The sequence below is a fragment of the Chrysoperla carnea genome, chromosome 5, assembly GCF_905475395.1.
Source record: "Chrysoperla carnea chromosome 5, inChrCarn1.1, whole genome shotgun sequence".
NCBI classification, from domain to species: domain Eukaryota; kingdom Metazoa; phylum Arthropoda; class Insecta; order Neuroptera; family Chrysopidae; genus Chrysoperla; species Chrysoperla carnea.
The window spans coordinates 1,746,230-1,764,362 of record NC_058341.1 but is presented as its reverse complement, the minus strand read 5'-3'; the positions used below and the strand labels follow the sequence as shown (position 1 = coordinate 1,764,362).

The 18,133-nt window shown below is 27.6% G+C and overlaps 1 protein-coding gene across 1 annotated transcript in view; it reads right to left on the bottom strand.

The window, feature by feature from the left end:
- LOC123300715 (protein unc-13 homolog B) overlaps nt 1-18,133 on the bottom strand; it is a 367,411-nt gene that overhangs the window by 118,175 nt on the left and 231,103 nt on the right. The gene's annotated exons all lie outside the window — the stretch shown is intronic.

The window sequence follows — 18,133 nt, the reverse complement described above, 5'->3', positions numbered from 1 at the left end:
ATCATCGCATTTGGGAGAAATATATATTTCATTTTTATTAAGCAAGAAAAAAAAGCTTCAAATTGTAATCATTGAGAAGAATAGATGATGAAAGAGTGCAAGAGAGGAACAGAGATATACTTGTTATGCTTAGAAGAGCGGCTTTTTTTCCACTTATGAGTTAGTATATGTATGTCTTTGATCTATGTGTGAAGCGAAAATATTGATGAAACGATATTTGAATATTTCCACTTTAGTATGGTAATGAAATCATCTCATGTTGACCTGGAAAATGAAAAGGAAAGAAAAAAAATAATATATAGACACCGACATACAACCATCTTTCTATAAGTATTATACATTGATATAGGGTTATGATATGATATTCACTGGGTTTTCATTTTTAAAAAAAACATACACAGATCTCAATATCAAAGCTAAAGCGCTAGCTCAACTAGCAAAACGAATATTCAATCTATGTAAATAAAAATGAATGTTGAGTATGTATGTTTGAGTTTTATGCGTCTCTAAATCATTGATCAGATTGTGATGAAACTTTGATAGGGTATTTTGAGAAGGTCCATGAGAATCTCTGGCAAAAACAACCGATGAAAAATTTAGAACGAGGCCACAGTCGACTTTTCATATACATATGCCAATGAATAGAATTTTCACGAATAGAAAAGTGAAGTTGAAGTGAGTTTGAAAATCTTTAGAAATACGCAAAATATCGATTCGTGTCATTGCACGATATCGTGCAGTAAGCGATCCAAGACGATGTATACACATCTCTGAAATATAATGAACAACAAAATATTGACATGATGAGCGTCACTCCGCTGTGCTACGTGGTGGTGTGTCGTCACACCGTGTAAATGAGCATGAACACACAAAATATTATCATGATAATATCCCTAATATGGGTGAATTCTTTGCCTTTATAACATTTATTTAATAAAAATGATTACTAAGTGTTTTTTTTTCTTTTATTGTATATAATATTTTAAATTTCCTTTCAAATATTACCAATTTTCCTCATCGACGTTTTTTTCTTTTTTTATAAATTCATTTATTTATATTTCAGTTTTTTTTTGTATAGAAATTTTGATAGGAAATGGTTGATGCAGTCAGCAGTAAAGGAAATTTGTATATTGAATATTAGTCCGCGAGCCAACATCCTATTATACTTGAAACTTCTAGAGTGGGTTCCTTTTGAAAATTTTATCTTAACTTTTTTCGAAAGTGCTACGTTTTTAAATGAACATGATAACTTTATAGTTAGTAAAGCTATGAGTATGAAAAAACCCAGCAGGAAATTTTTCGGGTTGTAGGACTACTCTTTATCATGATCATTTGAAAACGCAGCACAAACGAAGAGAGAAGAAACTGCCATCCGGACTATATTTTTATTAAGTGCTACTAATTGAAATTTCTTTCAGTTTCGATTGTGAGATTGTGTTATTACGACTTTGCTAGCTTACTCTTTTCGAGTAAAAATTTATTAAAAAAATTTGTAGGCAGGCACCCTGTAAAATTGAATAAATTCTAGGTTTTTTTTTTACGTCATTCTATATCGCAATCAATTTTTTTTTATAATAATTCGATTTAACTCGAAGTATAATAAAAAAAAATCGAAGTATCTTCTTCATTAAAGTCGATTGTATTTCAATAAATATTTTGTATTTTTTTATTCGAATTGTACTATTTAGAATTTTCTACGAATAGAGTGGATTTATAAATACTAATCTTTAGAAATACAAAAACTTTTTCGATGAACAGATACTCTCGTTTCTCTTCACTTAGTTGAAATTAACATTCTTTATCCCCTCAATTTTACTCGAATGCGTATGGTAATTAAACCGAACGAAATGCTAACTAGAATGTATTGATTGGAAATGGATGAACAATTAATTCAATGCGTGTATTTAGAGAATTATCTCACAAATATATTTGAATTTATTTACATTAAACCTTACATGTATGTGGGCAAAGCTACAGGTTGTGTTATTAAAAATAGGGGCTTTGGAAATTATTTAATGTTTTCTATACCATGTATGAATTTCGGTGAAAAGATTTAACATATTGTTTATTTTAATGTACAAAAAGTGTGAAAAATAACGATTATAACTTTGGTTTCATTTCTTCTGACAGTGAAATATTTTTGGTTTATAAAGTAAACATTAAAAGGATTGAGAAAACCAGTTGAATATCTACCGCTGTTTATAGGCAATCGATGTAAATTTCAAAGTTATCCAGGATTGCCCTACGACTTATGACGTCAATATGGCAGTCATAAGTAGGTTTAGATCTAACAAAAAAACAGCGGTGGTCTAACTAGACCATTTTAACAGTAGAATATTTGTTATTAGACAGTTCATTCATATATTTGAACAGTATTGTTATACATTACTATGATTGCTTAACATTAAATTACTTATTCACCTCCTGTTGAAATCCAGTTTAAGTTTTGTCTAGTTTAAGCTACCGGTTGATGATTTTCCCAATACAGTAATAATAAGTGCCTAATGGTTCAAGACATACCCAGTACGTAAATAATTTTAATGACATTTTCTTGTATCAGCTCTAATATGGGGTATTATTTATATGTTTTTGAACCCTTTTCGATTGTCATAATCCTTATACATCCTGTACACTCTTTCTGGATGTGAATTGGGATAAATAAACTATACAAACATACATAAATACAAATATAAGTAATTGTGTTAAATGAAGCAAAATCATTAGAAATAAATAATATATATTTTGGGGTCTTTTGTTTATTCCATTTATAAAAGGTTTTGTTTTATTAAATTTAATTGATGGTAAAGACTAAGTGTAAACAAAAATAGAGTTTTGTCAAAATATTTGACCTAGTTTTTGAGAATACGTTGCATTTTATTATTACAGTAGAGTCTCAATAGTCGGATATTAGCGAATTGCTTGAGGAAATGAAACTATTGCTTTCTTCAAATTTTTTGATCAGTTTTAAGCAAAAAAGTACTCTTGTAATTTTTTCTCTAGGTGCTTAGTCTTCGAAATAAAAATTCTTGAAAAATTAAAAATGCAATATTCCATTTTTAAGAAAATCGTGTTTTTTTTTGAATCTCTGAGAGAATTCGCTTAGCTCAAGCAGCTCTTTTCGCGCTATCATTTCCTTTGTTTATTTGTATACACAGGCTTTGATCACTTATTAAAAATCATTCTATATAAAATGAATAATTTTCTTTGATAAACTAAAATAATGAATATTGTAAGACGCCGCTGATATTCTAATTACGATAGGTCATTCACCTACTGAGCCGCCTTTAGGCTCATCGTATATAAATATAAATTGAAGAACTAAGGAAGTTTGTACAGTGGATGTGTTATATCATTTATTTTGAAATGATCTCATATCCTGTACATAGGCATACACATCGAAAATATAATATATACCTTCGAATAACATTCTAGAAGAAGAAAGATCGAAAGGGATTGAAAAAATATAATAATAATAATTCTTGTTGTCAAGTCAATATCACCCCTATTTATTATATTAATTATGTAAACACTAGACTGACTGTACAATGGAAAATTATCACAAGCTATGAAGTATATTACTTTTAGAGGACAAATCAATTACTTTCTGGATTCTAATTATCAAAAAAAAAGTATTTTGTAGGTAATAGTGGGTTGTAGCTCATATACATCATTTACAGGGTTATTCGACACGAAAGATAACTTCAATTAATTAGTAAACTATAGGCAAGTTGAAGGTATGTTGACATAAAATACAGATTCGATTTTAAGAAAATTGGATTTTAAGAAAAATGAGTAATTTTTTCAATCTCTGAAGGAAAGCGTTTAGCTTACACAGCTCCTGCGCTACGCATCTTTCGAGGTGAAACAAATAATATTTCAGAAAGTCGATATAAAAGAAAAATTAAAATGACAATTTCAATATCTATGCAAATAAGTTTTCAGACATTTAGACGGCAACAATTGACGTCAAAATTCTTCTTACAAGATATATTTATATGTATAAAATATCTTTTTGCTTAGAAAATGTAAGTGTTTTTCATAAAAAGAAAATGCTTTTGTTAGAAAACAATGGTGTGTTTTGTAATAAATCGTGATTTTTTCTATTTGATATTAATAATTTAGTATGGTGTTTATATTTTACTTAATGGAACAGAAAATTTAATGGATCCGGGGAAATACTGATTTCTGTATGTATCTGGGTTTTTATTTCTACACTTTTATTTCTGTTTTTCTTTTTTCCAATAATAATTTATGGAATTTTTCAGTTAAAACATCTAATAATGTATAAGAAAAGTATAATAAAATGCTAGATTTATATCAGCCTTGCAAAGCTTGGAGTAAGGCCTTGAATCCAAAGAACAGATTATTGAATATTATAAAATATATGTATTTGGCCTTAAAATGATTTCGTTTTTCGTAATTTTTGGGTCAAGACTACAAAAATCGTAAAATTTTTTCTCTTATTTTTTAAAAAAAAACTTTGTTTTAGGCTAATTTGTACCTCACAAAGACGATAATTTGTTCCTAATTTTTATCACAACTTGAATTTAGACTTGCTTTAATCCACTGAAAATAATGCGACTGGGTAAAACTCGACCAGAGTACTGGTTTCAGAGATTTCAACCGCACATGGCTGAAATATCGACTCAAAAAATTAGATTGATAGACAAGATCTTGAAATAGATGAATTAACACGTTGAAATTGACCTTATTTTCACAATTTTTGGGTCAAAAATACTCAAAAAGAGCTTTTGATTTAGATCGGAACATAATTAAAAAGATGCCTTAACAAACTTCAATATTATTTTGTTGTATCTCCTTTTTCTGCTCGCAAGGATAACGCCGTAGGGCGTAAAGCGTTAAATGGATCAACTTTTCATGAATTAAAGTGTACATATAAAACTCTTGATTACTAGCGCTAATGCATAAAATATTATAAATTTTGGTACAATGAAAATTTATTTATAAAATCTAAATTATTTATTCAATATTTCATTATATGTATAAATGAAAATACATTATATTAATTTGAACCGGTTATTTGTGTACCAACTATACATATATATGTTCCTACAAAACTGAAGTAGGGAGGTGAAAAACCGATTTTATACGGAATGTAACAAAAGTAATCACACTTTAAAGATGTTCCCAAATAAATGAGTGTATGAAAATATATGAATTTTGAAGGTGGATTCTTTTGGGAACTTGGGAAAATTAGATGAAAATTAAAATAGTAAAATTTTTCGATATAAACCATAGGTTTTGAAATATTGGTGCCTAAAGATTTAGAGAAACTCACTTATAGAAGAAATAACACACAAATGCCATTCATTTCATCACTTGAAATGAATTTTTATGGAAAAACGTGTGCCTCTAGAAAAACTGTCTACAAAGGGCCAATAGAATGCATATACACGATTTAAAGATGATCCTAAGAAAACGTTATATTTTGGGAACGTCCTTAAGTGTGTCTGCATCCAATGGTGGGCAGACTTTAACTCTCTTCGGCTTTGAGTGACTTTGAGCTGGATGATACTTATTGAGAGTATACATTTTTACATGGAGAGCGTTGCCCACAAAGGTCTGAATCCATAATGACTAACTTTTTTTTTCGCTTAAAGTTATAAATCCGTTAATTTTACAATACCCGGTAATACTATCAATGTGTGTTACAAGATAATGTATTTGTACATTTACAATTTTGGAGTAATACAATATAGAAATACGGAGGGCGAAGGGCAAATGGCATGGGTGTATGAAACGGATGAACGATGAAGAATTAGTATGGCAGTAACATTGAATTAAACACACAAAACACGGCGCGGTGGTTGGTTCACATAAAACATTTCAATATAAAACTATTAATAATAATATAATAATAATAAACCATTAACATTAATAAAAACAGAGTTTATTAATTTTATTTTATTAAAGCTATTAATTATATTTTTATAACAAATAATGTCACAATGTTATGGCATTTTATGTGAACGGAAGTTTGATATTATTATATCAAAATAATATTAACAAAAAAACGCGTTACACTAAAATTTTTAATTGGAAAAATTTCGTCATACTGTGTAAATATATATTTATTAATCAGTTTCTAAATTTGTGTTTTGAACTAGAAATAATATTAGGCTTTACAAGACAACAAGACAAGAAAATTGTTTTATTACCAGAAAATTAGGAATCTTTTATCAACGCTCAAAAAGAAAATTAAAATCACACTTCACAGTAAAAAATCCTTGATTGAAATAAACAAGTAAAAACTCTCTAAAGTATTTCTTGAGTCAACGATTTCAAGACTTAATTCAAGATAATAAATATTTGACTGCCTGAAAACTTTAAAGATGTCGTAAAAGTCCTATATAACCAAAATTTCAACATTGTATGCTTAATAATGGGCATATGTATAGCATGTGTTTTAATTACTTTTTCAATTAACTTTGAATTTTATTTTTCTGGTCTATAAAACAAAATTGCATCAAACATATACGTGGGCAGTAAATATATTATCCAAAAATTTTGTTAATAATAATTTATGTGGCCAATAATATCAATAATAATTACACATAATATATATATGAATAAATTATATTTAATAATAAATAATAATTGAAAATTATGAGGTTAAAATGTCTCTCCCACAACACATATTGGGATAGAAAATGAAATAAATATATATTTTAATATATTTAAAACTAACTAATGTAATAAATAGATGTGGCTTTTAAAATTAAATAAATGAACTATATAGATAGTTATTTTAAAAACATAAATATTAATTATGATAATTATGATTTATTAAAGGAAAAATTTGATTTATATATTTTATTTTATAAAATATGGACTTTTTAAAAAAAATTGCATACATTAAAGTGATTCGGCTGTCACGTGACTAATCAATTAATCAACTAGGCAATTTGGATGGCGTGAATGTAAAAAAATGCTCTAAAATATCGAAAAAGAGTCAGAAACCTTTTCTTTTTGGAAACCGTCGAAATGTATTGTGTTTTCTTCTTCAATAAACGGAAGCTGTAAATAAGAGGCCCCAAATCATTTACCGCAAAAAAAGAACATTCATGGTACTTCCCAAATAGCCGAACCACTGTTAAATGTGTAAAAATAACACACTTTTAAAGTGTCTGAAGCTTATTTTTGTATTATTTAAAGAAGCCATAAATATATATTCAATTAATTATACTTTTTAATTTTTATATCGATTTGATCATAAAAGCAAACTTTTCTTTGCTTGTTTCATATGGCGCTAATAGTTTTGCTACAGTCCCTTTTCCCGACATTTTTTTGTCAAAATAATCTTTTATTTTGATATTTTGCTTGGTTTAAAGGCTTTTTCTGTTTGAAAGTTTATTTTGAGGCTATAATTTATTATTTTGATTGAAAGAAAAATGATTTAAATCAAAGAAAAAAATATTTGTTTTTGATGTATATCTCTTTCAACCAATGTTTTAGTTTAATCTTTATGAAAAATTATTCGAATTTATGAAAAATAAATCATAAATGTTTTACAAAAAACAAAAAAATATTTAAAATCACGATATTACCACTTTTTGTGATAAAATATTATTATTTTTTATAATCCATAGTTTTTTTAATAGGTAGTAATCCTTTTGATAGAAAAGGATTATTTCAGGTTTTTTTTTTATCGTGATTTATTGGTAAATTTTCACTAAAGATAACAAATCATTTATATATTTAATAAAATATAAAAAATTCAACAATTTTATCTCATTTTTATAAATTATTCTTATGACGAATTGGTATATTATCAAAATTTCCCAGATTTAGGAATGATTTATTTCACATTTCATTCTTTGCTATTTTATTCACCGGAATAAAACTCACTCCAGAAGTTATTTCGTGTTTTATTTTTTACTTTTTAGTACAGTAAAAGCTGGCCCTTTAAAAAGTATTTTTTATTTAAATTTATTGCACATAATACTTAATTTATTTTCTAACATTCTATGCTAGAATTTAATTAGAAAATTTTATAGATAAATCGTTTTTTTGAACCTAATTATTTTCTTTTCATACAGTTTTCGTAAAGAAAGCAGGAAAAATAATTGTCGATTTGATTACGAAAGGGTGGAGTTGTAAGGATAGAATATTTTTTATTAGACAATTAAATATTGTGTTATGTCGTAAAACCAATCAATCGATCGATCGTGTTCTCAATTACATTTGTTTTTTTGTTTTAATGTAATTGACTTATATGGGCTTAACATTAAATGTTAAAATGGATAAAGTTGTTAATAGTGTGATCAAATTAACTTTTTGAATAATTTAATTCTGAGTTCGGAGAAAAAAATTGAATTTAGTAGATCATTATGATACAAATTGAGGAAACTAAAATCTAACATTTTTTGATGGTCGGAAGGGGTCCAAAAAAAATGGTAAAGTGGCCTAATCCGGTCTTTCGCGTCAGACACCGTCGGATTGAGTTAAAAATAAAAAAGTGTTTAATAAGCTTAGGCGCCGTAAAAAGGCGAAAAGAATGAGCTGCGAATGAACCCGATTGGTCCATCGATGTCCCCACATGGGATGGGGATGGGAGTAATGGGAGCAATTATTAAGAGACAGAAGTTATGTGACATTATAGTCTTAATAATTGCTCCCATTACTTCCATCCTATTTTTAATGTTATAATTTAAAATAATAGTAATTTAAAATTAATATTTTAGTAACTTTTACTAAAGATGAGAGGTTGGCACTTTAGTAGGTATTACTTTAACTATTGAAGCATATGCTCGCGTAAAAAAAATAGCGCGTTACCGCACCACAACTTTTTTAGGGCCATTTTACAAAAATCCTGTTTTTTGCATTCAGCTGCGGTTTGCAAAAAGTATACATTCGATCTTGCTGAAATTGTGTGTGATACTTCATGGGTACAAAAGCTACAATCCATTTAAATCTCAGCTTTAAATCTTTAAAACAACAAGAGCTATGAAGTTTTGAAATTTCGAGCAAAATCGATGGTTTTTTGCAATTTGTGGGGACATCGATGGACCAATCGGGTTCATTCGCAGCTCATTCTTTTCGCCTTTTTACGGCGCCTAAGCTTATTAAACACTTTTTTATTTTTAACTCAATCCGACGGTGTCTGACGCGAAAGACCGGATTAGGCCACTTTACCATTTTTTTTGGACCCCTTCCGACCATCAAAAAATGTTAGATTTTAGTTTCCTCAATTTGTATCATAATGATCTACTAAATTCAATTTTTTTCTCCGAACTCAGAATTATCTAAAAATTGACGCCATTTTTTTTTAATTTGATCACAGTATAAGATAAATTTTTAATCATAATTTTTGACTAATTGTCACAAGCTCTAACAAACATTTGAAACGCAAAAAGCTCAACTTCATTAAAATTAAAATACAATTTTTTAAAAACGTCAAAAAAATAACTAATCAATTAAAAAAAGCTCATTTGACAAAACTTTCATGTTTTATTAATAAAACAATTAAAAAATATTTGAACAAATGTAGTAAAATATATATTATATATTAAAAAGCTTTTTGTACAACATATTATATAAAAAAAGCTCATACATGTGTTTGAGAGCTTTTTTTAACACAAACACATAACAAAAATAAACTTTTCAATAGAGAGTTTTTGGAACAAATTATAATGTTAATAAAATTGTAACCCAAGTATTATTTCATTATAGAGTTCAACATACGTACAAAAAAAACAAAAAAAAAAACAATACTAGCTGGAGTGGTGGGTATGCTGGTTAAAAACAATTAAAACTGACATTTAAAATCCCCTTTTGGCTATGTTCCAGTAAATTTTTGTGTTCCATTCAAATAATAATGAATTTTTCAAACATTTGTTTCTATGTAAAGTTCGTTTTTCGTTGTAGTTAATGAATAAATTAAAATAATTCTTTTGAGCTTTCATTTATTATTAAGATACTTTGGGAAAATTGACTGTTTCTTGTCCTGAATTGAGAATCAAAAAAACTGTCTACGCCACATACAGATTACAGAAACATTTTTTACATTTAAAGTTTTGTTCTATCTCTAACGGTTTACAAGTTGGATCCTAGGGATCCAAGCTCCAATTGATCTATGTTGCTCGTTTACGAACTCAACCTCAGTGTATACAGAAAAACGGACAGGTGGTCAGACAACCGAAAAAGGACTAATTAGGTGATTTTATGAACATTTATACCAAAATTTTGTTCATAGTTTCAATATTTTTAAGCATTACAAACTTGGGAATAAAATTAGTATACCTTGATATATATTTCATATATTCAGGGTATAATTACACACATAAAATACGTTTTTAGTGTTTTAGATTGTTTCGAGTTAACAACCTTAAATATGGAAGTTTTTCATCGTGTTTGTTCGATGAAAAGTTTGTTTAATCTTATCGTATTTTTGTTGTTTTTCTTGTGTTCATTTTATAAATGTTCTTGACATCAGAAGTGGATAAGATTATGTTATTAACGACATCGAACAGTTAAAGTCTTTTATCAAAACTGTTTGTGTATTTTTTTAAAAGATTATTTTTATTGGTTGATCAACTTTTTGACAATAAATACACTGATAGACAATAAAACTGGGTTACAGAAGGTTATTTCTGGTTTTATTTTATACCTTAACCATCAATTTTGATCGAAATTACAAAGTAATTAATTAGATTAGCCGTTATCAAGATATCGTCGAAATTGACTCCGCATAATATAGAGATTTGTAGAGGATTTTGACCTATATCAAAGAAAATACTCAATCAATCGAAAAATGAGTACGATTTTTGTATTTTTTGGACCAAAATTATCCTATATTATAAGTTTTAACGAATTCTGAAACAAAAATTTTTTTGTGCATTTTTCGATTTTTTTAAAGGGTACCCTTTAAGAAAAATAGCGAAAATTCGAGAACACGTTTTCTTCAATTATTCTTCATTCTTCAATTTCGATAAAACTTAGTAAGTAAGGTGATTTCGACCCCAAAAATATAAAAATCGCGTTCATTTGATGATTGAATGCATAGTTTTTGAGTTATCATCCAAAATCTCATAGGAAAATCGATTTCTTGATTCGAAGTTAGAAAATGTCTTAGCCAGTATACTTTTTATAGTCCTAAGAATAAGATTTTCCTGATTTTTTTATTCAAATCACTGAAAACTTTTCGGATTTGTATTCATTTACAGATTTAAATATCAAAAATTGGATTCAAGGAGTATCGTAAAGATTCTAGCCCAATATTTATGTTGAAATAATAATTGATTTTAAAATAAACAATAGTTGGTTTTTATGAATGTAATAAAAACTTTTTGTGTTTATTTCTTTCTATATTATTCTAGAACAACGAAAAGGAAGCTTCTCTTGAAACAAGCAATAAATAAAGAAACAAAAATTACTTTTTTTAAAGCCTGAAAAACTACACAAAACAAACAAACAACAGGCATATAAAAAAACACACATAACATTCACTATTTTCTCTCTCAATTCCAAAGAAATAAAATTAAATAATTACTTTTTAGTGACATTTGTAGACCATAAAATTTGATAACCTCACAGCAGCCAACGAAAAAAGACATAACACATTTTTTGTGCTATTTCGTTTATTTAATAATAAAATTAATAATTATTATTTCTGTGTAGAATAAGTAATAATTATGTTAAATGTCGAAGGAAATTGTTTTATCATTGTGACAAACATTGGTCTCTTGCCAAAATAATTCGGGAAATTCTACAGGTTGTTTTAAAAAGGAAATATTATGTAGAAAATAAAGATTATGTTTCTATCACAGAAATATAACATTTTTTTCCAAAACGATTGAGGCAATTTGAATAGTTCGAAAAAACTGCTTGCCTGTTTAAAATAGAGTAACGAAAATTATTTGGAAAATATCGAAAAAATCTACTATAATTAAAATGTTTCTTGTACTAAAATCCTCAAATATTTATCCTAGCTCAAAAAGTATATATAAAGTTTTGAAAAATACCACCTGTATTTTTATTGTTTAGATATTTCCTAAAGTTTTATGTATCGATTAAATGTTCCATTAGTGTTAAAATACGAAAAAAAATAAATATATTTAACTTTTTTAATAATTTATGGCTTCCTTTAAAAGTCTTACAAGATACTAAACGCCTACATTTTAGGTGTTAAAGGAAGAAAAATTTATAACTATTTTTATATAATAAATTTTTTATTTACTTTATATTTTATAAATTTTTAATTATTTCGAAGTTATAAGTTATTTTTTTTATACATTTTTTATATTTTAATACAAATAATTTTCAAAAAAAAGTAGGTAAAAGTTTCATTAATAGTATTTTTCCAAGAAAAGCTTTTCCAAGTCGATACGATCGATTGGCATAATCGATAATAGTCGTTATAAGCGATATATACTTGTCGTATGTAAAAAATGAAAGTATGCAAATATGAAAGTATGACTATTTCTAAGCATAATCGGTTGCTATAACCGATATATGAGCTTAAAAGTGACAAAATAAAGTTAAAAAGGTTCAAACTAGTATGTATATGTCGCTAAGGTGCTTGTTCATGTGTTAGTCGTCATAACCGATATGTCATAATATCCGATGATGTTATAGTGCATAAATTCATATACATGTTTATACAGGATGGCTATTTTAAGTTGATATATCGATAAAAATGTTTCAACAAAAATTTGACCTATGCGCGTAAGTACACATGATGGTGGTAACATTTTTCTTTGGAGAATTTTTCTCGATTAAACTTATTTTTCGACTTTCACGCTAAAAATCAAGCTAAAAAAACCACCCTGTATAGAACTTCAATAGTAAGACATTCTCAAGTTATTTTCTTAAAAATAAAATTGTAAATTTTAACAGACCAAGCTCGTTTCTAGACCATATAATAAATAAAGCAATAAATATTATGTTTTTCTTGGGGGTAAGTAGGTAAAATTATCAAGATCTAACATTCGTAAAGTACTAAGGTAGTATAATAAATATATCCTCATAAAATTTATTTCCATAGGTACTATAATATCTTTATAATAACAATAATAACAACAACAATAATAATAATCGTATATAATGACTATGAATATTTCATTTTATTGATATGAAACTGAACATTTATATTTAAATACATATGTGAAGAATATAACCAAATGGTTAACAATATCACAATTACAAGTTAAGCAAGCTTATTGTGAAGTCTTCTATTTAAAAACGCTAGCTAATTAACCTACAGAGATCGTTTCGAAGTTTTAACATCTGATATGTTTTTAGTTGGAATTATTTGGAAAGTCATATAATTATTTTATGCAACTTGTATTATTATTATGTTTATTTATTTGTTAAAATAAATCTGCATTAAAATGGTTCGGGTGTCACGTGACTAGTCAACTAGTCAACTAGGTAAATGTAAGAAAATTCTCTAAAAATATCGTAAACTAGGCAATTTGTATGACGTAAATGTAAAAAATGTGCTATAAAAGTATCGAAAAAGCGTCAAAAACCGAAGTTTTTTTTATGTTTTCTTTTTGGAAAGCGCCGTTAGGTGGCAGAATGATAAATTTTCCTCATTATGAAATTTTTTTTGTAGCTCATTCATCGATTAACTTTTGTACAATTAACATTATTCTGAGTTCGTCCATCCAGGTTACCACTATGTTAAAAATCACAATTTTAAAATGAAATAATTCAAAATTTTTCCTGCAAGAGACCCCAGAGCTGTATTTATTGTGATTAAGGGACTTTAAACTACCATTTATCGCAAAAAAAATGAACATTCATCGTGTTTTCTCAAAAAGCCTGACTACTTTAAAAGAAACAGTTTTTCTAGACCACTTTGTACAGATATATGTATACATTATACAGTTATATTAATATTTCATGTATATTATACCATGTATATATGAAAAATACATAGTATATTAGGTTTAGTCCCAAGTTTGTAACGCTTAAAAATCATGATGCTAGGAAAAAAATTTTGTCATAGGTGTTCATAAAATCACCTAATTAGTCCATGTCCGGTTGTCCGTCCGTCCGTCTGTGGACACGATAACTCAAAAACGAAAAAAGATATCGAGCTGAAATTTTTACAGCGTACTCAGGACGTAAAAAGTGAGGTCGAGTTCGTAAATGAGCATCATAGGTCAATTGGGTCTTGTGTCCGTAGGACCCATCTTGTAAACCGTTAGAGATAGAATAAAAGTTTAAGTGTAAAAAATGTTCCTTATCAAAAATTAAACAATTTTTGTTTGAAACATTTTTTCGTAAACATGACTGTTTACCCGTGAGGGCCTCAATTAGGCGGAAATTTTATAATATGTACCATACTTGATTATCAGTTAAGTATGTGTCACATGTTTGTATGTGTAATGTGATAAAGAAATCAACACTGACTATGCATGGTATTTCAACAATGAACTCAATCAATTGTTTGTTTTAACTTGTATTATGTATATAATTAATATCATCTACATATGTTATAATTATATATACGGTCTATAATATACCTAACATTATATTATAGTTTATATATACATATATCTATATATAAATGCACTATAGTGTCATTATATAGGACATATAATGTAATATATTTTGATAAAGTAATTCGTATTCTGTAAACGAATGAGACATAAATATTACAATATTATTACATATTACAAACGCTTGCGTATTTAGAGCGTTGGAATGTAATGCGTCATGAGAATATGTTAGAATATGATGCTTTGGTATTCAGAAATTTAATAGTAAACTAGGTCTGGTTGTAAAGCTATTCAGTACACAAAGTTCCTGTTTCAATTACATATTGGTAAAAATTTATTCTCCAAGATTGATATTGTCATAAAAGTTAGCTTATATTGAATAATTTGTCTGTAGTAAGCGTTGAACTAGGATGAAAGTTTCAATGAGTTAAAATTTTAGTGATTCTATATATGACTGACACTACATTTGACCCAAAATGCGTTTTAGTGTAGTTTTATGGTTGATTCTACATTTATCCCTTTGTAGTAAAAAATGTGCTCATAAAACTTGATCTACGATTTATTTAACAAAATGCAAATGTGACTGACACTACATTTAATATACTAGATAGTAAAAATCATTCATTATTTAGATTGATAGAAAGACAATTTTTCGACATTAAAGCCACCTGACAAATTTGCCTTCCTGCCTTTATCTTATTACAGCAATATAATGACAGAGCAAGAAGTGGCGTAAAAATACTTTCAATGAGATAGAATGCTTTTATGTTTAGAAAACTGTTGAGTGAAGGAGGTAATTAACTAAAACCGAACAAATATTAAATATAATTTGATAAAATTATCTAGAAATAATCATTTTTCATAGAATCCTCGTAGATAATCGTAGAAGATATAAATACCTATAATCTTATTTATAGAACCATAGATAATAATAAACATACGATTATTATTAATATATTTAGAATTAAATAATGTTAGTTAATTTAGTGTAAAACCATCATCGATATATTTATTTTAACCTCACTGTTTGCACCACACTAAACTCGTACAACTTAATTATTGTATAACGTATTCTATTCTATATATTCTAAAACGTAAACTGTCTGTAAGTTATTATATTTCACTTTGATAATAACAGTTATGGAGAGAACATCTCTATATATTTGAATATAATATGTAATATTTCATTTCATTTCATTTCACATACAAAATTATGTTCAAATTATTATTAACTACACTATAATATTATTGTTACTTTCAAAGTCAGTCTGCGAACAATGGAATTATTTTTGGTCAAAGTTAGTTGGGAAATGTCATGAGATGTGCTGACCACCTCCAATTGGCCAATTTGAAGGATGATATGATTAGTATCTGCACAGAGAGTCAAGCAGCACTCAAAGCGCTATCAAACTGTATAGTGTCATCGCGACTCGTCAAGGATACTAGAAATAGTCTAAACAACCTGGCGAAGCACAATAAAGTCACTATTACCTGGATCCCCGGACACTCTGGTTGGAACGGTAATGAGAGAGCAGACAAGCTGGCCAAACTGGGAACCACCATGGCTCCCACTCAAGAAAAGCTTGCGAGGATGCCATACCAAGAAGGTCTTAACAGATTAGGAGATAATCTGAAAACCAACAACTAAAGGCATGGAACAGCTACGAGGGAGGGCAAATCGCCAAAAGCCTGTTGGGTGAAGGAAACTCGCTCGGTAACAGAGCGGAGAGAGGAGATCTTGAAACTAAACAGAGCTGATATTAGAGTCATCGTAGAGTTACTCGTAGGGCATGATAACCTGAACAAGTTCCAACATCAGATTGGAAAAAGACAATCTCCCGCGTGTGACAGATGCGGTGAAAATTCAGAAGAAACATCGATCCACTTTCTCTGTTACTGTTCGGTGCTCATACAGCTGCGAAGGAAATGGTTTGGTCCGACCATAGTCGAACCAGAAGAAATTAGGAAACTCAGCGCTAGGCAAATTCTGGGTTCCAGTACATCAGTTGATTCTCTCTTGATCTCTCTTGATCTCTTGGATCCTTTGAGGTCCACACGAATAGCTTCCCAGCATATTAAGTTATAAAAAAAACTTGAAGATTGGGTCATGAAAAGAGCTTCACAACTTATTTAACATAAATCGGACTTTGATTATACAACATTAATGGTTTATATAAATTAATATCCTGTGATATGCCTTTGTATTTTACTCAAACAATATTCTATGAATGTAATAATGTATAATTTCCATTCCATAACTATATGTCGGTATTTATGTAATCAGTAATCATATATTTGTCATAAATAATCATAATAATAATTATTCATAATTCATAATAATAATAATATTGTTATCATAAACACATATCCCATATTTATTATAATTCTCATTAATTTTCATTAATTTAGCATAGAATTCAATCATTCATTTGTATAAATTTGCTTTATAACTGCAAATTTATGCTAATATAAATTCAAATTTCGAAAAAAGCTCATTTCTATTTATTTTTACTATGGAAGCTATGAGAAAATAATAATCTTAATAAGTGATCAATTTTATGTTCATTAAAATATATTGCGACATTCTCTGATCAATCTAATCGATTCTGGGCACCCCCATGACTCTTTTTTACATTTATAAATTAGTCAAAATGGATTTGAAAATAATCAAGATGGTTATTTTCGCTTGAAAACACAAAACTGACTTCGTGCGCGATTAAAATACGATTACAAGTGAAATTTTTAATGCAGGAATAAAAGTGATAAATAATATTTTCTTATAATTTTACCAAATTTTTTAAGCAATAAATAATAATGTTTTTTTTCTTTTAAAAAGCACATAAATAATTATTATTTTTGTATAAAATTTATTTATTAAGTAAAAATTTATAAGGTTGCTGTTAATAACTTGTAATGTTGTTTCGTGTTTTTTTCATATTTTAATACAATCTTTGTTCAACATCTCATTCGTTAATTATTTATAAAGTGAGTTCCAACAGGATACAAAGAGTTCAAAGAGGAATGGTCAATGTTTAAGTACAAGTAAATATTAACTTGAACCAATAAATATTTACGTCCTACCATTTAAAGAACATATTCTCTTGAAACAAGTAAATTTTTGTAAATGTGTAGGCAATGATTTCACAAAAATTATGCCTGTAAATATATAAAACCGTCTCTAAGCTTTTTTGAAAAGTAACTTCCTTTCGGCTTATCATGCCTATATGAGAGAGATATTAAAAGAGGGATCGTATGCTCAGCTATACGATTAAAAAGCTATTAAAAGAATGCTCTTCCCAGAAACTTTATTTTTCAGCAGGTTGGTAGAAATATTTTTCAACATATAGTAATATTGCAACATTATTTCTGTAACATGCTGTATTTATATTTATATGTTTATATATAAATAATAATTGTATTTGAAAATTAATTAAAAACAAATTTAAAATATATATACTTGAGAACATTCATTTTCTCTTGATAATCATAATTTAATATTTTTATTTTAAGAAAATTTATTTTTTGTACATGAAAATTATTTTTTTTTTTGGAGTGACAGGAAAGTATACCATTAATCATTATAACATAATAAATTTTCTTTTTTTTTCATTTTCAATTGGGCTAATTAAAGACCAAATTCTAGGAAACATGAAGAATAATTT